The 9,517-nt window shown below is 43.6% G+C and overlaps 1 protein-coding gene across 4 annotated transcripts in view; it reads right to left on the minus strand.

Moving 5' to 3' along the window:
• Positions 1-6,400, minus strand: part of PRDM2 (PR/SET domain 2) — a 119,361-nt gene extending 112,961 nt beyond the window's left edge. For all 4 annotated transcript variants that reach the window (XM_048824661.2, XM_048824660.2, XM_048824665.2 and 1 more), the window contains exon 1: positions 6,274-6,400. The gene's annotated coding sequence lies outside the window, so the exon portion shown is untranslated. The remainder of the gene's footprint in view (positions 1-6,273) is intronic.
• Between the last annotated feature and the right edge of the window lie 3,117 nt (positions 6,401-9,517).

Genomic DNA, 9,517 nt, shown 5'->3' on the forward strand with positions numbered 1-9,517 from the left:
CATTTTCCAGGTAGCACTCTCACTAATACAGCAATCTCTGAATTTTTCTAAAACTAATTTAAAGGAAGTATTGCTGAGTAATAGTTGCTTCAAATCAAAATCTGCCACAAGATTAAATTCTACAGAATTACTAGGTCCCTTCACTAGTTACAAAATTGACTGGAAAATAAACAGTTATAAGTAAAACAAGAATTGCTGCATCTCATAACCTTGATTGGAGTTTCAGAAAAACCTGTTTAGAAACATTCAGTCTTAGTCAACAAGTTATGTTTATTTTGAGGAAGCTATGCATGACATCCTTAGTAGAGAAAGCATTGCAGTAGCTCTGAAATAGAACACTGGCTTAATTTACAGACAAAATACTTTGGCCTTGCTCTGAATTCTACTTGCAAAGCTTATGATTAAAAGATATATTATATTAAAAAAAGAAAAACACACCATAGATGGAATAAAGTTAAGAAATAAACAAAAGTCATCCAGCACAAAAACTGTATTTGCAGAGCATATTTTATCTAGATTTTATAGTATGTTTAGCAAAAGTTCTAAGTTTAAACTAAATAGGGTAAATTCTGATTATATAAACAATATTAATCATCTTTGTACATGTGGAAATTCTTTAGGACTTCTACCCCCAATTTATAGATCGGAAAAACAGCCAAAGATTACTCCCATTTTAGACATTGAAAACCAGGTGCAGACAGTTTGTATGACTTGCCCCAGCTCAGACTGAAAATCAGTGACAGAAGATGAAAAAGAAATCAAGTCATACAGTGAGATTTTCCATCACTTTTGACCAGAAAAGGTGTTTTTGTTTTTTTTTAATTATACCACATAAACAATTTTAATTAAGAAAAAGGATAGTCATATTTCCATTTTTATTCCTACTATTTAATATTGAGGTATTTTTAAGCTATATAACAATTTTGAACAAATTCAGTGAAATAAGGCTTGTAGAAATATCTTAATCGATGTTAACCGTAAGAGGCTTTTTTAAATCCAGACCTTTTAAAAAAACAGAAACAATTAGCATTGTCTGTGGGAGCTTAATTACAAAGACAGGTTTCAGAGGAACAGCCGTGTTAGTCTGTATTCGCAAAAAGAAAAGGAGTACTTGTGGCACCTTAGAGACTAACCAATTTATTTGAGCATGAGCTTTCGTGAGCTACAGCTCACTTCATCAGATGTATACCGTGGAAACTGCAGCAGACTTTATATACACACAGAGAATATGAACATATTCTCTGTGTGTATATAAAGTCTGCTGCAGTTTCCACGGTATACATCTGATGAAGTGAGCTGTAGATCTCTAAGGTGCCACAAGTACTCCTTTTCTTATTACAAAGACAGTTTCAGTCATTCCGGACTGTCAAAACAAAAGCAATCAGTGATCCCAGTAATACTCAATAAGTAAGCAAGTTTCAGAGTAGCAGCCATTTAGTCTGTATCCGCAAAAAGAAAAGGAGGACTTGTGGCACCTTAGAGACTAAGGTAAGTAAGCACTGTTGCATCATTAACCCTGGTGGGGACCCTGACTAGCACCACTATATTAAGTAACCAAGTGAACTGCTTTAACCTAAATAAATACTTTTAACAGATAACCATGCTAAGAAATCTTCAATGCAAAAATAAACCCTGAGTTTGCCACATCTACACATCAAGCTCTCCACAACAACTCATTTCTTCCCATTGTAGATTAAGTAATAGGATAGTCAGGGAGAGGTCAGGGGAGAGGTCAGAGGACAGTTACATAAGCAAGGATCTGAAAACAACAGACTAGTTGCAGATAGTTAAAGCTGTGTTAAAAGTAGGGTTTGATTACTACCCAAACTAGGTAATTGTGGGTTAAAGCTCTCCATTCTTCCTGAATATTTACCTGTGTGGCAATCTACAAACTAGGACATATTCAATACTCGGCCACAATAGAGAAAAATAAAACTGAAAAGAATCAAAGCAAAAAGCTAACGCTTACGTGTTACAAATACAAAGTTAACACTTTGTGCTCATCTAGTCTTTCATCAGAGGATCTAAAAAAAAACTTTATAATCAGCAATTAATTAATACTCAATACCCCGATACAAGTATTATGACCATTTTAGACAGGTAAACTCAGACACAGAGAAGTTCAGTGATTTGTCCCTGTGTCACACAGAAAAGTAAACAACAGAATGGGAACTGACTTCAGCAGTCCCAGCTCCCAGTCCCTTACTCTAACCTCTAAACCATGTTTTCTAAATACCACAAAACAAAAACAAAACAAAAAACCCTAAAGAATAACCCTCCCAAAATAGATCGATATACTTTTTGTTTCATGAAGCCCATTTTCGTTTTAAAGATACAATTCAAAAGAAATCTACAGGAACACAGTTAACTTAAAAATTACACTTCAGCCTGAAAAAATGTGACTGTGATTGTTGCAAGCAGCATTTAAGTGTAATAGAAATATTAAAGTACAAATATTTTTTTCAGCTATTTACATTATTGATTTTACAGCTCATTATATACGGTCAGTGTCACTCTACTTTGTATAGTTAATTAATCAGTTATCCTCCCCCTTTTGCGTCTAGGAGTCTTCAATATAGCACCAGAGAAAAAATTAAGCCAAAGTATGATTTCAAAACCACAAATTGGTATGAAGTACCAAAATCTAAAGTATTAGATTTTGAGTTGATGGCTGCCCTTCAAAGAATCAAACAAAGACAGCATGAAATAAGCACCAGTGCTATAAGGATCTCCTAAGGTGCATCAAAGGCACACTTCAAAGCAGCCTCAAAAAACTCTGCTGTAGGTAAAGCACCCAAAATTATGAGTACCGCCTTGAAATAATAGGCACAATACAAATAATGTTTCAGAAAGAAACCTATTGATAATACTGTAGAATTGTTTGTTCATATACAAATATTTCCATGATGTGTAGAAAGTCAGTGTTTTGAATAGGACCTGTGACGATAAAATATTCATGTATATCTTAAATGCATCTCAAATATACTGATGCACAAGAATAAAAATGTTACTGGTACCTAAACAAGTAAAGCTTGTGAAAATGTGATCCAGAAGGGCACAATAGACAAGAGTGTTAAAATTACACATTTGAAAGCATTAAATACAACAGCAATGCTAACTAAACAGAGAAAGATTTAAGTTAAATTTGAAGAAAAGATCTGATGTATAAGTTTCAGCACCATGCATTCTTTTTCCCAATTGAGTTTATATACCTCTGGAAAGGGTACAGAGCAATCTTACTACACCTGTCAGCTACAGTGTGCTGCTTGCACATTTCGGCTGCAGTAGAAAAACACCTAGAAAGGCACAATATTTCATATTTTATATCTATATCATTCCCTCTAATCCCTAAGTGCTTCAGAAAGTACCTGCATATAGCACTGAAACGCAGCCATTTCTGCAGTGGAAATTTGACACTAACGGGCCCATCACAATCTGCACAACAGTGCTGGGGAAAGGAAGGTTGGCAAAGAAACCCAGGACACAATACTGCTCTTACACAGAGTTGTCCAGGAGATCTTCACTGTCCGTGAATTACACACTTGACTTGAAAGGAGAGAGGCGGGGACTTGGAGCATCAGCCCTTCATCAACCATTTCAAATCTTAACAGCCCAGGAAGTTATTGAGAGAAATTTAGATTCACTTTCATTTACTGCTGTATCTTTCACCTCCATTTTTAGGCAGGGGGTGATGCAGAAAGCCAATATAAAGGGAACTTGTGCATGTGTGTTTCTTTTACTCCAATGATGCATACATTGCACACATGCAGAGTCACGTGTTACCAACTTTTTAACAATAAAAAGTCACATATACAAGTTTTTTTTAAAAAAGCCAGTCTTTCTATCTGGACAGTGCCTACTCCTGAAAAGGGAAGAACTGAGGGTGTCCGCTCCAACTCCTGTAAACCTGTCACCCTTAGCTAAACACACAAACAGCACCCCCCTTCACGCCTGCCTCCCTGGAAAAAGGCTTTTTGTTCTCAGAATCCTCAAATCTGAACAACTGTACATCTACAGTCCCGTTCCCAGGGACTTAAACCTTTGTCTCCCCACTAACACATCCATCGTAGAAAATCGCCGGGAAGATAAAATAAGCATGCTGTTTTACACATGAAAGTTGCCTACAATGTTGCTGAGCCCGAAGTTTTGGCCACATCTACAATAATTGCCAAGGACAGCAAGAGGGTTGCTCTATTCCTTTCTTTCTAAGAGATCCCAGGGGACAGTGCTGACCCATCAGCCTGAAGCCTTTCATGCGGGGCATCACAGAGTTCTATCTTGTCACACCTACTATTCAGAGTGTCTGAGGGATCTTTTGTTTCTTAAAATTGCCCACCACTGCTGTCAGCAATTCCGTTTGTAGCAGCAACAGTGGGAGTGCTAATGTTGACCCGCTGCCAGTGTTTTAACCACTGTCATCTCACCTGCACAGAGCAAGTCTAGAGAGCGCAGGTGTTGCTGTAGGCCAGTCTATACTAGTGCTCGCACTTGTAGAGGTACACCAGTGGTGGTGACAGTTTGAAAATTTTAATGAGAAGACCATGTAAACATTAGACTTTGCAGGGTGTGTGAAGAGGTTAGTATGAACTGTTGACAACACTTTACTCTACCATCTCCATCCTCTCTGATTCAGCTAGTGAGATGGATTACTAGCCAAGAACAGGAGTTGTATGAGAGAGCTGGTAGCTCAATCAAGACAGAGAATGTGGGTAAGTTGGGAGAAAAAATTGGAGAAATGTTAGCAGCTCCACTAGAGAGGAGAAGCATATATTCTGTTTATTACTCAATTTCAGAATACGGAGGTTATTAAATTCTCTGCTGCATTTGGATGCTCAGGTAGTGACTGACAAAAGCAGCTTTTTTCCCTTCTGCTACTGATGAAAGAGTTTGACATTTTCTTTGTCCCTCAAAATCAAAGTCCTGCAGTACACTTTACAGTTTTTAAGATCATTGGGAAACTTTAGTGAGAATGTGACTATCCACAGTACTTTGCAAAGAGAACATTTCATCATACCAGCACTCCATGTCCTGCACTGATTTCCAATCAGTCTGAAACTGGAGTTTTGATCTACACAGCCCTAAGTGTTTTGTGTCTGAGGCTACCTGAAGAACCATCTCTTTCCCCAGTGATACTGCTCCACCTTCAAGCAAGAGCTCTCTGGTTTGTGCAAGAGACCCTGTTAGAGGGTCTTTTCAGCGAGGAGTCTGTGTACATCTATACCATGGCAGCCACAGCCATGGTGCTGCAGCTGTGTCACTGTAGCACCATAGTGTACATGCTTCCTGCTCCAATGGAAAACCCTTCCATCAACGTAGTTAATCCAACCCTCCAAAAGGTGGTAGCTAGGTTGATGGATTCATTCGTCAACCAGTTTAGCAGCATCTACAGTGATGGTCTGGTCAACCCAACTACATCTCACAGTGCATGAAGATTTTCACACCCTGGACCAACGTAGCTAGGTCAATCTAATTTTTATGATCAGACCAGGCCTTTGACGCTGGAATTCATTTCTCCCTGGTCAAACAGAGCTTGGATTCTTGGTCTTGAGATGAGCTGCAAGGCTCATCAATTGTCATGGCTTCTGATGACAGAGTAGGCTCAAGATTATTGTGTGTTTGAATGAGGTATATTATTTTGCACGTTCCAACTGGCCAAGTGGGAATCTCATTGCATTTGGGAGGTTTTTCCTTAGTTTTGGGCATTTCCAATATGTGTCCGAACCCCCCACCCCAGACCACTGCAAAAACATTATTCCGCGAAGAAATTTTTAAACAGACCTCGATGGGTGCGGCCCCCCTTTCCCAACGGATTCCCACCCTGCATTGCTCCCCATGTGCACAATACTCCCTTCGCTGGCCCCCAGCCCGTCAGGGCTCTGTCCCTGGCCCCCTCCTCCAGCACCCTGGGCAGGGGGGGGTGTCCCCAGGAGCCCTGCTCGCCTCCCCCAAGGCACAACGTTGGGGTTCACGGCTGAGGGGGGCCTTTACTCCCCACAGCCTGAACTCCCCCGCCCCTCTCCGGAGCCCTCCGACAGCCCCCATCTACCAGCCCCGGCGAGGGGCATCCCATGGAGCCGGCTCCACGGCGCTGCCCTCAGGGACCCACCTGACCGCCCCTCCCACCGCAGGGCGGTCCCCGGGCTCCCCCCAGGGCCCGTCCCCCGGCTGCGGGTAGGGCGCCCCCAGCGGCCCTGTGCGGAGGCTCCTAGCCCGGGACCCAAGTCCCCCCTGCAGCGGCGGCGTCTGTTCGCAGCGCCGCCGGGTCCGTCTTACCTGCGCCGCCGCCGCCACCTGCCCCTGCGGCCGGCCCGGCTCGGCTCTAAGTGGCCCGGAGCAGCCCCAGGCTCCGGCACCAGCCGGACGCCATTTTGTCTCCGGCCTCGGAAGTGACGTCGAGAGGAGGGGGGCGCTGAGGAACGGGCCCCCCTCCCCAGCAGGGAACCCCGAGCCAGTGCCCCCCTGAGTCCGCCCCCAGCCATCGCCCGGGTCTCCTGCGGGTCACCCCGACCCGCCTCTGCCCCCTCCACCCTCCCCAGTCCGCTCCCCAAACCGGTCTCTGCCCCTTCCCCCCTGCCCCAGCCCCCTCCCCCAAACTCTGCCCCCTCCCCACTGCCCCAGCCCCCTTCCCACTCCCCCCAAACCTGCCTCTGCCCCCTCCACACACTCCCCCCAACCCTCCCAAACCGGTCTCTGCCCCCTCCCCACTGCCCCAGCCCCCTTCCCACACTCCCCCCAACCCTCCCGAACCGGTCTCTGCCCCCTCCACACGCTCACCCCAGCCCCCCAAACCTGCCTCTGCCCCCTGCCCCAACCCCTCCCCCAAACTCTCTACCCCCTTCCCACTCCAAACCTGCCTGTGCCCCCTCCCTATTGCCTCAAATCCACCTCTGCCCCCTCCCTTGAAACCCTTCCCGACTCCCCCCAACCCTGCCTCTGTCCTCTCCCTCCTCCCCAAACTACCTCTGCCTTCTCCCCAAACCTGCTTGTGCCCCCCCTCCCTATTCCCTCCCAAACTCACCGCTGGCCACTCCCCATAACCCTTCCCTACTCCACCAACCCACCTCTGCCCCCTCCTTACTCAGTCCCAAACTCCTTCCCCATGCCCTGCCTCTGCCCCCTCCCCAGTCACTTCCCCAAACCCCCAACCCGCTCCTCTGCCCACTCCCTACTTGTTCCCAAACTCTCAAGACTCCCAAAACTTCAACCTTGACCCCCTTCCTCCATGGCTCAGTACCCTCAAAGTAGAGGTGAGGAAACATTGAAATTTTGTGATGAAAAGGGAGGACAATTTCTTCAGTTTTAAAAATATAATTCCCATTTTATGACCAGTTCAAAAGGCCCCATTTCCCAAGACACCCAAACTCTGACTCTTCCCCCTCCCTCAATATCCCTCCTGACAAATCAGTTGCAGGTGCTCACCTCCATAATTAACCCCCACCCCCAAGAGCACATTCTTCTCCCTTCTTAGCCCTTTCTTGTTTCTCTCCCTTCAGTAGTTCAGCTCCACAAGGGAGTTCTTCTCACTCATCAAGCTGATTGAGCTCAGGGGCTGTCAGAAACTAGTTGGAATGAATGGAGATGTTAAATGTCAGAGAAACACTTCATCATCGGGGGCACAGGTTTGAGAGACCTCCCTACTCCCAAAAAGTAAGATTTGGCAGGTGTAGAAAGGGAGGGTGATGGTGAAATTCCTGACTTGTTGGGACCTAATGTGAAATTTTAGTGTCCTTTTGAAACAGCAAACATATTGTGATGTCCTGTAGCAACAAACATCTTCTCACTGTAGTTTCTGAGCAGGTATTTAATGAAAAACCAGAGTAGGCTCATCTCTTGATACATTTATGCGTATGTATCATTGCGTATAATAGGGTCTCTCTTTGTATAGTCTGACTATAAGGATTTGAACTTGAAATTCTATATACATAGAATTAGGTGGCCTGATTTTCTTCCCTCTTCCATAGACAAGAGGAGAATGTGCCATTCATAACATAAATGGGGAAGGATTCTTCTGTTAAACACAATTGGGGATGGAGCGGGTTGATATTACCAGACTGTTTATGGTTTAGAGATCTAAAATGCAGAATGGTATTTTTGTAGTTTGATTTGATTTCAAATTGTGCATGTATATAAAAAGATGGAGTAAAACTACTGATAAATATGGGCAAAGTATCAATACAAACTATAAAATATCTGGTTTGAAGAATACTGTTCCACATGGTGAGTTGGAAACTTTCCCGAGCAAGCAAGGAAAAATTGCCTAACTTGACAATTTTTGCTTAATTTAAAATAACCCATTCAATTTCTAACACTTATGGTTGCAAAGATAACCTTTCAACTTTAAAAAAAAAAGGAGTACTAGTGGCACCTTAGATACTAACCAATTTATTTGCGCATAAGCTTTCGTGAATAAATTGGTTAGTCTCTAAGGTGCCACTAGTACTCCTTTTCTTTTTGTGAATACAGACTAACACGGCTGCTACTCTGAAACCTTTCAACTTTAAAGAGTGCAGAGTCTGAAGCCAAACAACTCCTGTGCCTCTGTTGTCCATAGCTATGCCAGGCAACAGCAGAGTGAAATTACCAGGACAAAAGCCAGATTCACAGCTGCTCTTCAGCAATCAGAACCCTGTGGTCAGCACTGAAACAGTCAAGAATAATGTTCATTTCTCACTGCAGCTGCTTGTCGAAACTACAGGTAGCTGAAGCAGGTCCTGGAGTTATTCATGGAGGAAGTCCCAAGAACACAAAATTGGAGAAGGAGAGGAGTATAACAAGAACAGATCATTTCTCCCTCCTAATAACTAGGAATCATTGAGGGACAGAAAGTAACAAAACCCATTCCTCCATCCTTGTAGCAGGCAAGGAAATCCTGGATGTAGGAAGGGAGGCAGAAAACTCCTTCTCCCTTCCAGCAGAGAGGTGAGTAGAGTTTCAAATTTAACTCCTGCTAGCCAGAGACTGATTCAGAAATGAAGTCCTGATCAATGTTCAGGGACAGCACCCTGTCAGAAATCCCAGGACCTTTCCCAGAAGTTGGGTGGCAGAGTAGCTCACCAAGGCATCTCCTTGCTCATCACTGATGCCCTTTCCCCCTTTAGATTTTGTAGTTACTTCAGGCTGGGTGTCTGGTAAATTCAAAGACTGTACAGAATATACACAGACAAGTATTTTCAAAATAAACATTCTTGATTATGAGCTATCCTTTTTATAAGCTCACGAAAGCTTATGCTCAAATAAATTGGTTAGTCTCTAAGGTGCCACAAGTACTCCTTTTCTTTTTGCAAATATAGACTAACACGGCTGTTACTCTGAAACCTTTTTATAAGGTAGACCCTATAAAGCTCTTGGGACAAGATAAGCTAAATTCGGATTTGTAATGGCAAGATTCTTCAGAACCAGACATTCAAATCCCAGCAGGGTCTTCTCAGCCCTTCTCTCAAGACAGATAAACTCAGTTTCCTTGTAGTCTGCAAGGGACAGTCTTGATAACTAAGGCCCTTTCTGCCTCATGGACATT

Source organism: Caretta caretta, chromosome 18 (genome assembly GCF_965140235.1).
Source record: "Caretta caretta isolate rCarCar2 chromosome 18, rCarCar1.hap1, whole genome shotgun sequence".
NCBI lineage: Eukaryota > Metazoa > Chordata > Testudines > Cheloniidae > Caretta > Caretta caretta.